The 18,234-nt window shown below is 49.0% G+C and overlaps 1 protein-coding gene across 1 annotated transcript in view; it reads right to left on the bottom strand.

The window, feature by feature from the left end:
- CTTNBP2NL (CTTNBP2 N-terminal like) overlaps positions 1-13,446 on the bottom strand; it is a 114,656-nt gene extending 101,210 nt beyond the window's left edge. Inside the window, exon 1 of the mRNA XM_075335584.1 lies at positions 13,369-13,446. The gene's annotated coding sequence lies outside the window, so the exon portion shown is untranslated. The remainder of the gene's footprint in view (positions 1-13,368) is intronic.
- Positions 13,447-18,234: the final 4,788 nt, after the last annotated feature.

The raw sequence follows: 18,234 nt of genomic DNA, 5'->3' as shown, positions 1-18,234 counted from the left end.
AGAATCAAGGCGCCAAGAAGCAGTAACCTCTAGGTAGTGCAACACTATCCGACGGACATCCAAAGAATGAAACACTTCCTCACCCGGAGTCCGAGGATTCTGACAGAAGGAAGGCAGGACGATGGACTGCGAACGGTGAAAATCCGAAACCACCTTGGGAAGGAAGGAAGGGTCCAGCTGAAAAACAATGCTGTCATCCCTGATGGTCAGGTAAGGTTCCCTAACAGACAAAGCCTGAAGTTCGCCGACTCTGCGAGCTGATGTAATAGCCACAAGAAAGGCAGTCTTGTGAGAAAGGGAACGAATGTTACAAGAGCACAGAGGTTCAAACGGAGACTGAGATAGACCTGTAAGGACCGTATTGAGATCCCAGCGAGGCGTCAGGACCCTCTGACGTGGACAGAGTCTACTAGCGGACACAAAGAACAGACGGATCCAACGATGATCTGCCAGAGCCGTGTCAAAGACTGCACTGAGTGCTGACACCTGAACTTTCAGGGTGCTAGGCCTAAGACCTAAGTCTAACCCACTCTGGAGAAAGTCCAGAATCTGCGCAATATTTGGTCGAAGAGGGTCAGGAGGCTGAGAACCACACCAGGAGGAAAATCTCTTCCAGATTTTGTTGTATATACTATTAGTCACAGGTTTACGGTTCTTCTGTAGTGTAGCCACAACTTTGTCAGAAAGCCCTTGGGCCTTCAGTGCCCGGGCCTCAGAAGCCAGGCAGCCAAGTTGAGTTTCTGGGGAGCCGGATGGAAAATCGGACCCTGTGACAGTAAGCTGGGGTCCGAACCTAAGAGGACTGGGCCGTCGATTCCTAGCGTCATGACCAGGCTGTACCAACTCCTCCGGGGCCACAGAGGGGCTACCAGTATGGTTGGGACCCCCTCGTCTCTGATCTTCCTCAGGGCCCGTGCGAGAAGAGGAAGAGGGGGGAATGCGTAAACGAGGCGAAAGGACCATCTGTGGCAGAAAGCGTCTACCCCTAACGCCCCGTCCCTTGGGTTCAGGGAGAAATATGTTGCGACCTTGCGATTCCCTGCCGAGGCAAAGAGGTCTACCTCTGGTGCACCCCACCTTGCCACTAGAGAGCAGAACACCGCCTGATCCAGGCTCCATTCCCCTGGATGAACATCCCGACGACTCAGGAAATCCGCCTGAAGATTGAGGGAGCCCTTCAGATGGACCGCAGAAAGGGAGAGCAGAGATTGTTCTGCCCATTGAAAGATTCGGGAGGATACCGACTTCAGGGCGCCTGAGCGTGTACTGCCCTGATGGCGGAGATGTGCCACTGTTGTGACATTGTCTGAATATACCAGGACGTGAGAGTCCCGGACGAGGTCCTGAGCCGCAAGGAGGGCTTCCCTGACTTCCCTGAGCTCCCGGTAGTTGGATGATTGGGAGCTGACGTAAGGACTCCAGACCCCTTGAAATGGGGAATTTGCCACCATTGCCCCCCATCCTCGTAGGCTGGCATCTGTGGTCAGTGTAACCAGGGGTTTCTGAGTCCAGGCAACCCCCACCTGCAGGTTGGCGGGACTCAGCCACCAGAGAAGGGATGAGGAGACGGACTCCGAGAGGCGAAACCGTCTGTTTAGGGATGACGGGAGTCTGTCCCAATGTGCCAGGATATGATCCTGGAGACACCGAGAATGGGCCTGAGCCCACCTGACTGAAGGAATGCAGGATGTCATGGAACCCAGAGCTGACATAGCCGCTCGAAGCGTCGGGCGAGCCTGCCTGCGGAGCTTTGATATTTTGGCTAACAGAGCTATCCTGTTTTCTGGGAGAAAAGATGCCTGTCTGTCGGAGTCCAGCAGCACTCCGAGAAACTGCCGAGTGGAGGAGGGGGTTAACTGTGATTTTTTGAGATTGGGAATCCATCCCAGAGACCGAAGGATTCCCAAAGACCTTTCCACATGGCTCCGGAGGGTTGGAGCAGATGGAGCCATGAGAAGAAAGTCGTCCAAATATGGAACCAGACAGATACCCTGCAATCTCATGAAGGCGACCACCTCTGCCATGATCTTGGAAAAGATCCTTGGAGCTGAGGAGATCCCGAAGGGAAGTACATTGAATTGGAAATGAAGTACTTCCTCCCCGTGAAGCACCGCAAACCTGAGGTATTGCCTGTGTCCCGGATGGACGGGTACATGGAAGTAGGCGTCTTTCAGATCTATAGAGGCCATCTGATGGTGTAGACCTATCAGGGGAATAGCTGATTTCACTGACTCCATCTTGAACCGCCGGTACCTGACCTGACGGTTTAGACGTTTTAAATTGATAATTATACGGACGTCGCCGGATGGCTTCTTGACCAGGAAGAGACGGGAGTAGTGTCCTACCCCTTCTTCCTGACTCGGGACTGGGGAAACTACCCCCGAGTGCACTAGCTCTATAATCTTTGTGTACAACAGAGCCTGTGAACCCGGTGACGCCAGCGCAGTGACTCGGAGACCCGGAAGAGGGGGGGAAAGGAATTCTATGAGAAGACCGTCCGAGATGATCTTCAGAACCCATTGGCAGGTGGTTATGGACTGCCACTGGGGAAGAAACGCTGAGAGTCTTCCCCCCACCCGGGACGAGTCACTGTTTGTCCTGCTGAGGACGTTGCTGATGGGGAGGGATGAGGATGTTTCTCCCTCTACCTTTGGGATAGCTCCACCTGCCAGCCTTCCCTTTCCCTCTGGGCTGGGAGGCCTGAGGCATCGAGGGACGAAAGGACCGCTTCCTGTTAGGTCTAGGATCGGGCAAGGCCTTACGATCGGTCGCCTTGTCCAGGATATCATCCAGGGCAGGCCCAAACACTAAATCCCCTTTAAACGGAAGTGAACAAAGCCTCATTTTGGAGGTGGAGTCTCCACTCCAGGCCTTAAGCCAGAGGGCACGTCGGGCAGAGTTAGAAAGCACCGAGGTCCTGGCTGCCAGGCGGACAGATTCCACCGAGGTATCCACTCTGTCAGGTCTATCAGGCTTATCGGACTTGTCAGCTTTCTCTGACTTCTCAGGCTTCTCTGACTTTTCATTTCTGTCAGTTTTCTTGGTGGCCTTGTCCTCCTAGAAAACACAGACCATAGAGCCATAAATCACCTGATGAGACCTATGTCCTAGGGACCATTCCCCTCCATACTCACAGTAGCAGGGGGCACACTGGGTTCTGCAGAGGCTGCTGCAGCGGAAGACATGACAGGGAGCACGGTTGCTTACCATGATCTGATGTCTTCGTGGCAGCCCTTATGCAAAAGGGCCTGCCCCCCCAGTGACGGTGCATGTTCCCCGCCTCCCGCATCCGGTCCTGGGCAGGCCGTGTCACCGTCGGCGTGCCTCCACGCTGCCTCCGCAAAACCGGAAGCGCTCGACCGGAAGTCCGCAAGACCGGAAGTCCCGCCCCCGGGAGCACTTCCGGATCGCTCCGGCAGCGTGCATGCGGGAAGCGGCCGGCGGCTCAGGGAGGACGCCGGCCGGGGAGCTCAACAGCCTGCATCACCCCTCAGGAGGATCCGGAAGACTGGAGCAGCGGTCCCCCACAGCGTGAGGGAACAGCAAGGGAGGAGCGGTGAGGCCCGACCGATGCTGTCCGGCTTAAGGTACAGGGGAAGAAGAAAACAAAAAAAAAAAAAAAAATATATACTGTAGTTCGCCGGCCACCACAGCATAGGAGAAAAACAAAAACCTCTCCATGCCCCATGGGGACAGGAAAGACACTGGCTGTGGGAGGTGGGAGGGTCCTTTTAAATCTCTTGAACTTCCTGTCCCAATTAGGGCGTGGAGAGACAACCTCCTATGCTGTCGTGGAAGGGACTAGAGAAACAGAAAGCGCGACACATCTGCATGTTTTTCTGACTGAAAATCAGAATAAACCTTTCCAGTTTTAGGTCAATTAGGAACCAAAAGTATTTATATTTGCAAATTCCAGAATAAGGAGAGAGAGCATGTTTTAAAGGGGTGGTTCACCCATATTTTTTATTGTCTAGATCGATATTATATTGAGAAACAATGTTTCTCTCAAATATCTTGTGTTGTCAATAGTGCCTGTGAGAGGCGCTATTGCGGACCGCTGTTCCCCGTCCAGTGACGTACCCGTCCAATGCTGCCTCGTCACATCCGTGCAGCCGGCTACATTCTGAGCCCATCTGCTCCCTGCTCCTCCTCCCTCACAGCACGTCTCTTGCTTGCAGCGTTCTGCGAGGAGGGAGGAGGAGCAGGAGACGCGCCGTGCTGTGCTAGGAGGGAGGAGGGAGGAGGGAGGGGGGGAGCAGGAGACGCGCCGTGCTGTGCTAGGAGGGAGGGGGGGAGCAGGAGGCGCGCCGTGCTGTGCTAGGAGGGAGGGGGGAGCAGGAGACGCGCCGTGCTAGGAGGGAGGAGGGAGGGGGGAGCAGGAGACGCGCCGTGCTGTGCTAGGAGGGAGGAGGGAGGGGGGAGCAGGAGACGCGCCATGCTAGGAGGGAGGGGGGAGCAAATGGGCTGTGATAGCAGTGAAACAACGCTCACAGCTCGGAGTCTGGAAGACTGTAGCACTAGCCGGCTGCACGGATGTGACGTGGCAGCATTTGACGGGTACGTCTGCAATAGGTAATTGAGAGAAACATTGTTTCTCAATATAATATCGATCTAGACAATAAAATATATGGGTGAACCACCCCTTTAAGGCATTTTTATTACTTTCTGAAAGGTCAAAAGTTTACATACATTTCATTAGCATTTGGTACCATTGCTCTTAAACTGTGTGACTTAGGTCAAACGTTTTCGAAATCCTTCCACAAGCTTCTCAATAGCTGGTAGGAATTTGGGCCCAATCCTCCTGACAGAACTGGTGTAAGGCTATGTGCGCACGTTGCGTCGGAGTACCTGCAGTTTATTCTGCACGTTTTCCTTCCCTTGGTTTTTGACCAAATGGCTTTTGACCATTTTTTAGCGCTAAAAACGCATGCGTATTTACCGCGTTTTGAGTGCGTTTTCAGTGCTTTTTACCTGCGTTTTCACCTGCGTTTCAGCAGACGCGTTTTGTAGATCAAGACACTGGGAAATAAAGTTGGAATAGTCAAAAAAGAATGAAAAAAAGAGAAAAAAAAAAAAAGGATAAAATTAACTTTTTAATAAAACTATATGGAAAATTATCAATTTTAATGAAATAATAGTGGTTATGCACATTTTAACAGAAAAATAGGTAAAGTTTATTATTTTTTAGCATTTAAATTTTCAGTTATTGTGTGTGTGTAAAGGAACATTCGAAGCCATTAATTTTATGTCAGAAAAGCATGCGTTTTTGAAGTCAAAAACGCAGTGGAAAAGCAGGTAAAAAGCATGAAAAACGCAGGAAAGTTGATTTTGGTTGCATTTTGCCATTTCTCATTGACTCCAATGTTAAGGAAACGCTGCAGAAATTGCAAAAACAACTGACATGCTGCTTCTTTTTCAGCATGGTTTTTGACCCAAAATATGCAAATTAAACGCTGCAGAAAAAAAAAGCAAAGTCCAGACAGGATTTCATCTTTTCCCATAGACTTTGCTGGAAAACAAAAACGCATGCGTTTTAGCGCAAAAACGCTGCAGCTAAAAACGCTGCAGAAACGCGGGAAAAAACGCAACGTGCGCACATAGCCTAACTGAGTCATATTTGTAGATCGCCTTGTTAGCATCTGCCTTTTCAGCTTTGCCCATTAATTTTCAATAGGATTGAGATCAGGGTTTTTGGATGGCCACTCCAATATATTGACTTTGTTATCTTTAAGTCACTTTCTAACCAGTTTGGCTGTACGCTTAGGCTCATTGTCCATTTGGAAGACCCAATTCCGCCCAAGCTTTAAGTTCATGGCTGACGTCTTAAGATGTTGCTTCAGTATTGCCACTTTCTCTTCTTTCCTCATGATGCCATCTATTTTGTCAAGTCCACCAGTCCCTCCTGCAGCAAAGCAACCCCACAACATGATGCCAGTGGTGCAACTAGTCTGATGGGCCCGGTTCAAAGTTTGAGCCTGGGACCCCCAACATGATGGTCAGATGTATAGGTAGTTGTAGTGTTCTACATCATATAAAGACTTACAAGTTGCCCTCCCCCTTTCCTTCATTGTGTACTAATGTCCCCCATCCTGTACTAATGTCCCCCATCCTCGTATACATGGCCCCCCATCCTTTTATATATACCTGCATAATGGCCCCCATCCTGGTATGCACCCATTATTAGAAATGAGAGAACTGAACACCAAGTAAAAAAATAAATTAAAAAAAAAAAAATAATAATCAAGGTTCGGGCTCTGCCCTGTGCGAGCCGCTTGCAGTGTTTGAATGCCTCGCACTGGGGGTAACATCAGTATGATTATATGTAGTGTGGAACTCAAAAAATTGTTTGAAAAAGCCCGCTCACGCTCCCCCGGAAATAATCTGCTTATGGCTGGTTTGTGGGCGGAAACTCAAACTGCCAATCAAGTTACTTGTGCCGAGGTTTGGGTCCAGCTCAAGCCAGTGGAGACGCGACTTGTTTGCTGCCCTCAAACCGAACCTCCACAGAACCGCTCATCTCCATCCATATGGCCCCATCTTGGTACATGTGTCCCCATAATGGCCCCATCCTGGTACATGTGTCCCCATAACAGGGCAGTGGAGTAGTTAACCCAAACCTCTGATTCCTCAATTTCCATGATTCCAACTTCCTCATACAGTTGAAACCAGACGTTTCCAACCACTATGTTCTTCTCACTATCTAAGGCTAAGTTCACATTTCCGCTAAAATCTATCAGTCACAATCCGCTGCTCTTGTAAACAGCGGAATCCGTTTAGCGGATTCCGCTGCTCCCATAGACTTGTATGAGCAGCGGATTGTGACTGATGATGCTGCGTTGCACCCTCCGCCCGACTGATCAGTCGTGGAACGACTGACCGCCGAGCGGGAGGAACGCAGCATGTAACGTTTTTTGAGCAGTGAGATCCGTCGGATTTCGCTGCGCATGCTCTCTGGCTCCCTGCACACGTCACCAGCTTTGGTTGGTTACCCGATATTTACCCTGGTTACGGTGCAAGGAGCCAGCGCTAAGCGGTGTAGGCCCGTAACCAAGGTAAATATCGGGTAACCAAGGTAAACATCGGGTGCTTTGCTGTTACCCGATATTTAGGCTGGTTACGTGTGCAGGGAGGCCGACACTTCCCCGCTCGGCCCCGCCCCCTCCCGCACTCCGCACATGTATGTACACACACACACACACACCTGTCCCCAGCCATGCAGGCAAGCACTGACACCCTCGTCTGGCCCCGCCCCCTGCTCGGCTCCGCCCCCTCCCGCACTTTGCATGTGCACACACACACATACATACATACATACATACATGCACATACACACTCACTCACACATACACTCACCTGTCCCCAGCCATGCAGACCGCAGCACTTCTACTGACATCCTCAGCGCCTGGCCCCGCCCCCCGCTCGGCTCTGCCCCAGAACTCCGCCCCCCGCACACAACGGAATCCGACAAAGAATTCTGTTCTTTGTCATCCGTTGTACAGCGTTGAACAGCGCATCAGTCACATGCGTCAAGCGACGCATGTGACTGATACAAATCAACGGAAATGTGAACTTAGCCTAACATGAAATCAGAATGAATCTTTCCCGTTTTAGGTGAATTAGGAACCAAAATTATTTATATTTGCCAAATGCCAGAATAATGAGAGACACAATGTTTTAAGGCATTTTTATTACTTTCTGCAAAGTCAAAGAGTTTACATACATTTCCTTAGTATTTGGTACCATTGCCCTTAGGACATGTGCGCACGTGTGTGTATTGCATGCAGTTACTCTGCGTAGAGCACTGCAGAGTAAATCCATGCCTCCTGCGTCCCCTGCACAATGTAGATCGTGCATTATCCTTGCGCACGTTGCTTTTTTGAACGCAGCGATTTGGATGCTGAAATTTTGATCCAAATCGGTGCATTCAAAAATGCAGTATGTCACTTCTTTCGTGTGCTTTGGATGCTGCTCCCACTCTGTCTATGGGAGAGGCTGCATCCAGAGCGCATGAAATCGGCATCTATTCTGCAGAAACACTGCACCCATTATGCAGTGTCTGCAGCGATTTGAATCGCACATGAACTGCCAAATCACTGCAGAATTTTCTGCAGAGACATGACGCAACGTGCGCACAAGCCCTCAAACTGTCTGACTTGGGTCAAATGTTTTGGATCTCCTTCCACAAGCTTCTCACAATAGTTGGTAGGAATTTGGGCCCACTCGTCCTGACAGAACTGGTGTAACTGAGCCATGTCTGTAGGTAGTCTTGCTCGCATCTGCCTTTTGAGCTTTGTCCATAAAGTTTCAATAGGATTGAGATCAGGGTTTTGTGATGGCCGCTCCAAAACATTGACTTTCTTATCCTTAAGCCACTTTGTAACCGGTTTGGCAGTATGGGTACCTTCACACTTAGCGATGCAGCAGCGATCCGACCAGCGATCTGACCTGGTCAGGATCGCTGCTGCATCGCTACATGGTCGCTGGTGAGCTGTCAAACAGGCAGATCTCACCAGCGACCAGTGACCAGCCCCCAGCCAGCAGCGACGTGCAAGCGACGCTGCGCTTGCACGGAGCCGCCGTCTGGAAGCTGCGGAGACTGGTAACTAAGGTAAACATCGGGTATGGTTACCCGATGTTTACATTAGTTACCAGTGTGAGCAGGGAGCAGGGAGCCGCGCACACTGAGCGCTGGCTCCTTGCTCTCCTAGCTACAGTACACATCGGGTTAATTAACCCGATATGTAATGCAGCTACATGTGCAGAGAGCAGGGAGCCGCGCACACTGCTTAGCGCTGGCTCCTTGCTCTCCTAGCTGCTGTACACATCGGGTTAATTAACCCGATGTGTACAGCAGCTACATGTGCAGAGAGCCGGAGCCGGCACTGGCAGCGTGAGAGCTGCAGAGGCTGGTAACTAAGGTAAATATCGGGTAACCACCTTGGTTACCCGATGTTTATCTTGGATACAGCTTACCTCAGCTGTCAGACGCCGGCTCCTGCTCCCTGCTCGCTTCATTTGTCGCTCTCTTGCTGTCACACACAGCGATCTGTGTGTCACAGCAGGAGAGCGGCTTTGAAGAAAACGAACCAGGGCTGTGTGTAACGAGCAGCGATCTCGCAGCAGGGGCCAGATCACTGCTCATTGTCACACACAGCGAGATCGCTAATGAGGTCACTGCTGCGTCACAAAAAGCGTGACTCAGCAGCGATCTCGGCAGCGAGCTCGCTGTGTGTGAAGCACCCCTATGCTTCGGTTCATTGTTTATTTGGAAGACCCACTCCGCCCAAGCTTTAAGTTCATGGCTGATGTCTTGATGTTTCAGTATTGCCACATAATCTTCTTTCCTCATGGTTCCATCTATTTTGTGAAGTGCACCAGTCCCTCCCGCAGCAAAACAACCCCCCAACATGATGCTGCCACCCGTTTTTCACAATTGTGATAGTATTATTAGGCTTCAAAACTTCTCCCTTTTTCCTTCAACTGTAACGATGGTCATTGTGGCCAAACAGATCAATTTTAGTTTCGTCAGACCACAGGACATGTCTCCAAAAAATTAAACTCTTTGTTCCTGTGTGCATTTGCAAACAATTGATTTTTTATGATTCTTTTGGAGTAATGACCTCTTCCTGGCAGAGTGGCCTTTCAGCCCTTGTTGACACTGTACTCCTTTCACTGTGGGTAAGGACACAATCTTAGCTGCTTCCACCAGCATCTTCACAAGGTCTTCTGCTTTTGTTCTTGGGTTGATATGCACGTGTCTAACCAAAGCTCATTCACCTCTGGCACACAGAACCTGTTTCCTTCCTGAGCAGTATAATGGCTGGATATTCCCATCTTGTTTGTACTTGCGTATACTTGTTTGTACAGATGAACAAGGCACCTTCAGGTATCTGGAAAATGTACCAAAGGCTGCACCAGACTTATACAAGTGCACAATTCTCTTCCTGAGATCTTGGCTGATTTCTTTTGACTTTCCCACGATGCTACACAAAGAAGCATTGTGTTTCAGATGTTTATTAAAATACATCCACAGATGTGTGTGTAACTCAGATGTTGCCAATAAACCTATCAAAAGCTTCCAAAGACATCATCATCATTATATGGGCTGTCCCATATTGTTTAAAGGCATAGTACTCTTATGCGGGCGTCACACGGTACGATATATCGGGCGATATGTCGTCATGGTCACGTCGATCGTGACGCACATCCGGCATCGTCTGATATATCATAGCATGTGACAGGTACGTGCGACGATGAACGAGCAGAAATACTCACCTTCTCGTTCTTCGTTGACACGTCGCTCAGTTTCAAAAAATAATTCCTCCTTCTGTGCGCCGGTTGTTCATTGTTCCCGAGGCAGTACACGTCGCTCCGTGTGACACCTCGGGAACAACAAACTCTGCTTACCTGCGTCCCGCCGGCAATGCGGAAGGAAGGAGGTGGGCAGGATGTTTACGTCCCGCTCATCTCCGCCTCTCCGCTTCTATTGGCTGGCTGCCATGTGACGTCGCTGTGATGCCAAACGTCCCTCCCCCTTCAGGAAGTGGATGGTCGCCGCCCACAGCGAGGTCGCCCGGGAGGTAAGTACGTGTGATGAGGAGTTAACGACTTTGTGCGCCACGAACAACTAATTGCCCGTGACGCACAAATGATGGGGGCGGGTACGATCAATCGCACGATACATCGTCTCGTGTAAAGCCCGCATTAGTGTATGTAAACTTTTGACTTTGCAGAAAGTAATAAAAATCCCTTAAAACATTCTCTCTCATTATTCTGACATTTGGCAAATATACATTTTGGTTCCTAATTGACCTAAAACAGAAAAGGTTTATTCTAATTACATGTCAGACAGTGAGGAAAAACATGCATATGTGTGGTTTTAGATAGTGGAGGTAAATGTCTGGTTTCAACTGTATATATATATATATATATATATATATACACCCGGGGCCAGAGCTCACACTATGTACCAGAGCCCGCACAGAGAATATACAGCTTCAGAGTCTGTGTAATATATTATATACACACACACAGCTCATACTATGTATCAGTCTCTGCAGAGAGGGTATACAGCCCCAGTGTTAGTATATACCAGTCCCCGAACAGCGGGTATACAGCTCCAGTATATATCCGTCCCCGAACAGAGGGTATACAGCTTCAGTATCAGTACATATCAGTACCCGCACAGAAGGTATACAGCTCCAGTATCAGTATATACCAGTCCTTATACGGAGGGTATACAGCTCCAGTATTAGTATATACCCGAGTACAGAGTTCACACTATGTACCAGTCCCTGCACAGAGGGTATACAGCTCCAGTATTAGTATACACTAGGGCACACAGCTCACACTATGTACCAGTCCCTATACGGAGGGTATACTGCTCCAGTATTAGTATATACCAGAGTACAGAGTTCACACTATGTACCAGTCCCTGCACAGAGGGTATACAGCTCCAATATTAGTATACACCAGGACACAGGTCACACTATGTACCAGTCCCTGCACGGAGGGTATACAGCTCCAGGATCAGTATATACCCGGGCACACAGTTCACACTATGTACCAGTCCCAGCACAGAAGGTATATAGCTCCAGTATCAGTATATACCAGTCCTTATATGGAGGGTATGCAGCGCCAGTATTAGTATATACCAGAGTACAGAGTTCACACTATGTACCAGTCCCTATACGGAGGGTATACAGCTCCAGTATTAGTATATACCAGAGTACAGAGTTCACACTATGTACCAGTCCCTATACGGAGGGCATACAGCTCCAGTATTAGTATATACCAGTCCCTATACGGAGGGTATACAGCTCCAGTATTAGTATATACCTGAGTACAGAGTTCACACTATGTACCAGTCCCTGCACGGAGGGTATACAGCTCCAGTATTAGTATACACCAGGACACACAGCTCACACTATGTACCAGTCCCTGCACGGAGGGTATACAGCTCCAGTATTAGTATACACTAGGGCACACAGCTCACACTATGTACCAGTCCGTCCCTGCACGGAGGGTATACAGCTCCAGTATTAGTATACACCAGGACACACAGCTCACACTATGTACCAGTCCCTATACGGAGGGTATACTGCTCCAGTATTAGTATATACTAGAGTACAGAGTTCACACTATGTACCAGTCCCTGCACAGAGGGTATACAGCTCCAGGATCAGTATATACCAGTCCCTGCACGGAGGGTATACAGCTCCAGTATTAGTATACACCAGGACACAGGTCACACTATGTACCAGTCCCTGCACGGAGGGTATACAGCTCCAGGATCAGTATATACCCGGGCACACAGTTCAGACTATGTACCAGTCCCAGCACAGAAGGTATACAGCTCCAGTATCAGTATATACCAGTCCTTATATGGAGGGTATGCAGCTCCAGTATTAGTATATACCAGAGTACAGAGTTCACACTATGTACCAGTCCCTATACGGAGGGTATACAGCTCCAGTATTAGTATATACCAGAGTACAGAGTTCACACTATGTACCAGTCCCTATACGGAGGGCATACAGCTCCAGTATTAGTATATACCAGTCCCTATACGGAGGGTATACAGCTCCAGTATTAGTATATACCCGAGAACAGAGTTCACACTATGTACCAGTCCCTGCACGGAGGGTATACAGCTCCAGTATTAGTATACACTAGGGCACACAGCTCACACTATGTACCAGTCCGTCCCTGCACGGAGGGTATACAGCTCCAGTATTAGTATACACCAGGACACACAGCTCACACTATGTACCAGTCCCTATACGGAGGGTATACAGCTCCAGTATTAGTATATACCAGAGTACAGAGTTCACACTATGTACCAGTCCCTGCACAGAGGGTATACAGCTCCAGTATTAGTATATACCCGAGTACACAGCTCACACTATGTACCAGTCCCTATACGGAGGGTATACAGCTCCAGTATTAGTATATACCCGAGTACAGAGTTCACACTATGTACCAGTCCCTGCACAGAGGGTATACAGCTCCAGTATTAGTATATACCCGAGTACACAGCTCACACTATGTACCAGTCCCTATACGGAGGGTATACAGCTCCAGTATTAGTATACACCAGGACACAGCTCACACTATGTACCAGTCCCTATACGGAGGGTATACAGCTCCAGTATTAGTATACACTAGGGCACACAGCTCACACTATGTACCAGTCCCTATACGGAGGGTATACAGATCCAGTATTAGTATACACCAGGACACAGCTCACACTATGTACCAGTCCAGTGTAATCTGCGGGCAGCCGCCAGCTCGGCCGCAGCTCAGCATCCCGGCCGCCCCCGGAGCAGCCCCCGCAGCCCCTGCGCCCCCGGCCCGGGCTGTACTCACTTGTCCCTTTGTTGCAGAGCAGGACGCACAACCTCCGCTCAGGTTTCCTCCCAGCTCTCTACAATCAGGACCAGGCTGAGCCCCGGCCGCGCTCCATGTAAACCGCGCCACGATTGGCTGCAGTCAGCCGCCAGAAGCGATTGGTCCGCTCCGCACACGGCTGGGAGAGGCCACCTCCATCCCTCCATCCATCCCTGCTCCGTCATCCGGGGCCGCAGGAGCCGCCGCTCAGGGGAACAATAGTGCAACTTCTGCGTCCTCCCAACCCCCTCATTACCCGGCCACATCTGCGGTAATGGCAGCCGTGCTGCACTCCTCTGTGCCGTGCACTGTCCATGTACCAGTGTCACACAGAACCCAAAATGGACAGAAACATTGGGAACAAATTCACTTCGGTTATTTTCCATTCTTTATCCAGAGCGCTTGAGATATTGGTACAGAGAGACCCCCGCTTCCCCCCCAGGAGTGACCACATATGCAAACAGTGAAACAGCATTAATTCCTCCAGAGCTGTACTCGGCATCTCGACCACTCGGGTGTCTTCCAGAAATTACAGCCCAATAGATGTTGCAGAGCAGAAATCATAATTCTGTCCCCAGCTTGTGCCAGGGCTGTGATTCCTGGTCTCAGAAACCTCTTATTCCGCCTGGCCGTGGGTCAAGGCTGTGGAATAAGACATCGCCATGTGTATTTCAGGCCCAACTTGGCGATTTACACTGCAAAGACCGAGGTCAAATAATAAACAACCACTCCCCCCCCCCCCCCCCCAAAAAAAAAGCACCTGATTTTGAAAATAACACCCTTCAAGGCATTTATCAAGGATTGTAGTAATCATTTAAGCCCCAGAGATGCTGTTTACCTCCTTAGGACATGATGTCTTCTTCAGGGGGGTGACGCACTGACATTCCCGAGATGTGCTAGACAGGTCGACACTTTTTTACTCTGAAGCATCTTTTTTTGCATCTTTTTGGTTATTTCGGAATCGCTTATTCGACAATTTTACTGTTGATTTTTTCTTTTAGCTTTTATTACAGCTTTTTTGAGTTGCTTTTTTTTTTCGTTTTTTACAGACATTTTTATCTCCTTTCAACAATGAAAAATCCGCTAGCAGTTTCTTAAGCAAAAACACTTCCCGTTGACTTGTACTGTAAAGTACAGAGCATCTTCAGAGCGGGAAACACCAGAAGAATGGTCACCTCACTTCCTTTAAAGCAGCACTCCAGTGGTTCGTTTTTTATTTCACTACTGGAGTGGTGCTTTTACTGTAAGTCCACTGACCTCTGTATTATACTCACCGGCGGCCATCTTCATCTGCTTCCTGCGTCACTCCCATGGATTCCGGACCTGCTGGCAGCTCCAGTGTTTCATGGAGCACGCTGGAGGTGGCAACTCAATTTATATGAGAGCCTAGTCCTTATTCTGGCTCACATGGACTAGCTTTGAGCGCTTGTTGTCTTAAACATGGCCTAAGCTATGCAAACACCCTGAAACTGAGTTGCAGCATGGTGGCCAAGACCATACAGTAGTTTAGCAAGACAGGTTCCACTCAGAACAGGTCTCTTCATAGTGTCCAAAGAGCTTTGAGTGCACCTGCTCAGCGTCATAGCCAGAGGTTGTCTTCTTTTCAAAATAGACGTATGAGTGCTGCCAGTATTTCTGCAGAGGTTACAGGGGTGGGGCTTCAGCCTGCCAGTGCTCAGACCATACACCACACACTGCATCAAAGTGGTCTGCATGGCTGTCATTCCAGAAGGAAGTCTCGTCTAAAGATAATGCACAAGAAAGCTTGCAAACAGTTTGCTGAACAAAAGCAGACTAAGAACATGGATTACTGGAACCATGTCCTGTGGTCTGATAAGACCAAGATAAATGTATTTGGTTCATTTAGTGTCAAGCCTGTGTGGTGGCAACTAGGTGAGGAGTACAAAACAAGTGTGTCCTGCCTACAGTCAAGCATGGTAGTGGGAGTGTCATGGTTTGGGGCTGCATGAGTGCTCTCGGCTGTGGGGAGCTACGGCTCATTTAGGGAACCATGAATGCCAACATGTACTGTGACATACTGAAGCAGAGCATGATCCTCTCCCTTCGGAAACTGGGCCACAGAAGGGTACTTCAACATCATAACCACCTCAAACACACCTTGAAGACGACCACTGCCTTGCTAAAAAACTGAGGGTAAAAGTGCTGGACTGGCCAAGCATGTCTCCAGACTTAAACCCTACTGAGCATTTGTGGGGCATCCTCAAATGGAAGATGGCGGTGCAAAAGGTCTCTAAGATCCACCAGCTCCGTGATGTCTTCATAGAGGATGGAAGAGGATCCAGTGGCTCCTGTGAAGCTCTAGTGAACTCCATGCCAAAAAGAGTTAAGGCAGAGCTTCAAAATAATAGTGGTCGGAGAAAATATGGAGACTTTGGGCATAATTTGGCCATTTTCACTCAGGGGTGTACTCAGTTTTGTTGCCAGTGGTTTTGACATTAATAGCATGTGTTGAGTTATTTAAAGGGCACACCAAATTGATACTGTTATGCCAGCTGACTACTTTACATTGTATCGGTGTCAGATCTTCAGCGTTGTGCCATGAAAAGATATAATAAAATATTTACATAAATGTGACGGGTGTACTCACTTTCCTGATATACTGTATACACTGCAGTGTCAATTTTGCAGTGTTATTTATTTATTTATTTATTTTTTTAAACCTCTACAGGTTTAGAAAACAGTAAAGTAACTTATTCAACTCACTTGGAAGCCTCTCATTAATTTATATACACAATTTAAATCGGAAAATTCGCTAGCAGCAAGGTCTCCAAGAAAACGACCAGGACTCTAAAGGAGAAGATTCAGGAAAAAAGAGGCTTTTTTCTAAAATATCTTTGACTTCAAAAAGTCAGCGAGTATGCCAGCGTTTACAGGGAACCTGTCACCACTTTTTTTGGACTATAAGCTGCGGCCACCACCACCGGGCTCTTATATATAGCATTCTAACATGCTGTATGTAAGAGCCCAGGCCGCTGTCACAACATAAAAAACACTTTATAATACTTACCTAACGGTCGCACTGCGGTGGAATAGGGCCTAATGGGCGTCTCCATTGTCCGGTGCTGGCGCCGCCTCTTTTGGCCATTTTTGTACTCCTTCTTCTCTAGCCGCGGTGCATGACAGGTCCGACGTCATCCACACTCACCGGCACTCCGGTACTGAGCAGGCGCACTTTGATCTGCCCTGAGCAGGGTAGATCAAAGTATTGTAGTGCGCCTGCGCAGGACCGGTGAGTGGGTATGACGTAGCCGCGTCATGCACACAGGCTTCAGAAAGCGGACAAAGATGGCCGAAAGAGACGGCGCCGGCACCGAAGAACGGAGACGCCCACTGGGCCCTATTCCACTGCAGAGCGACCGTTAGGTAAGTATTATAAAGTGTTTTTTATGTTGTACCCCCGGCCTGGGCTCTTATATACAGCATGTTAGACTGCTGTACATAAGATCCCAGTGGTGGTGGCCGCAGCTTATATGACAAAACAGTGGTGACGGGTTCCCTTTAAAAGACATTGTGTGCCCAAACCTTAAAGGGATTTCTGCTTTTAGAAAACGCCTGTCCCCTGTCTGCAGTTTGTTTTGAAAAGTACATATTGTGATGCACTCACCCTTCTCCAAACCACGTCTGAAGGCCCTGTCACACACAGAGATAAATCTGCGGCAGATCTGTGGTTGCAGTGAAATTGTGGACAATCAGTGCCAGGTTTGTGGCTGTGTACAAATGGAGCAATATGTCCATGATTTCACTGCAACCACAGATCTGCCAAAGATTTATCTCTGTGTGTGATGGGGCCTTGAGTCTCCAACTTTGCTCCTGACATCTGCTAGTATTTGTTGCTCTGATGTCAGGTCAAAAGCGCTGCAGCCAATCAGTGAGCTCAGCAGCTTTGAGCAGCTCGTCACGTCAACCTGCATAAAGCCATTGAGCTCATTGATTGCAGCACTGTTGACATGACATCACAGCTGCAAATAATGGCAGACACTGGGAGCAGCTGCGGAGACTCAGCTTTGGACCTGTGGAGGGTGAGTTAGGGTACCCACAAATCAGCGTTTTTCTGACGCACTCGCAGATCCGGCATAAGGGCAGTACAGTACTTTACAGTTCACAGACAGTGTGGCAAGCCCCGGTCACATGCTGTCACATGCTCCGGTCACATGACCCTATGTGCCCGGAGCTTGCCAGTGAACTGTAAAGTACTGTACTGCCCTTGTGCCGGATCTGGGAGTGCGGCAGGAAAACGCTGATGTGTGGGTACTAGAGATGAGCGAACCGGTCCCGGTTCGGCTCGAGGTCGGTTCGCCGAACGGAGGTCCCGTTGGAGTTCGGCTCGTCGAACGTTCGACGAACCGTACTCGAACTGCATAGGAAACAATGGCAGGCAATCACAAACACATAAAAACACCTAGAAAACACCCTCAAAGGTGTCCAAAAGGTGACAAACAACTCACAACACAAAACAAACACATGAGAAAGTGACAAGGACATATACTCATGCGAAAACAAAACAGCTGGACAAGGAAAAAGAGGAGGACACACAGATATAGGCATGTCATGCCCTTCTAAAAACACCGCAAGGTGACTCCAAGCGGAGTCTCCCTTTTTTTCCAAAAATTGGGCCCCACACACACCCACCCCTTCAGTGGCAGCAGTTGTGCCCCAGTTGTACAATTCACAGCTAGATTTGCATCAAGCACATTCAAAAATACGCCATTCTTATCTGTCCCCAGGATGACACCGGGGTAGGTAGCAAAGTCTTTCCTGATCCCAGCTCTGTTCATCTTGGCTTCTTTTAAAAACAATGTAAGCAAGGGTTACTCCAAGCGGAGT

The sequence above is a fragment of the Anomaloglossus baeobatrachus genome, chromosome 2 (assembly GCF_048569485.1).
Source record: "Anomaloglossus baeobatrachus isolate aAnoBae1 chromosome 2, aAnoBae1.hap1, whole genome shotgun sequence".
Classification (NCBI taxonomy): Eukaryota; Metazoa; Chordata; class Amphibia; order Anura; family Aromobatidae; genus Anomaloglossus; species Anomaloglossus baeobatrachus.
The sequence above is the reverse complement of the archived record's forward strand: the minus strand, read 5'-3'. Positions and strand labels throughout refer to the sequence as shown.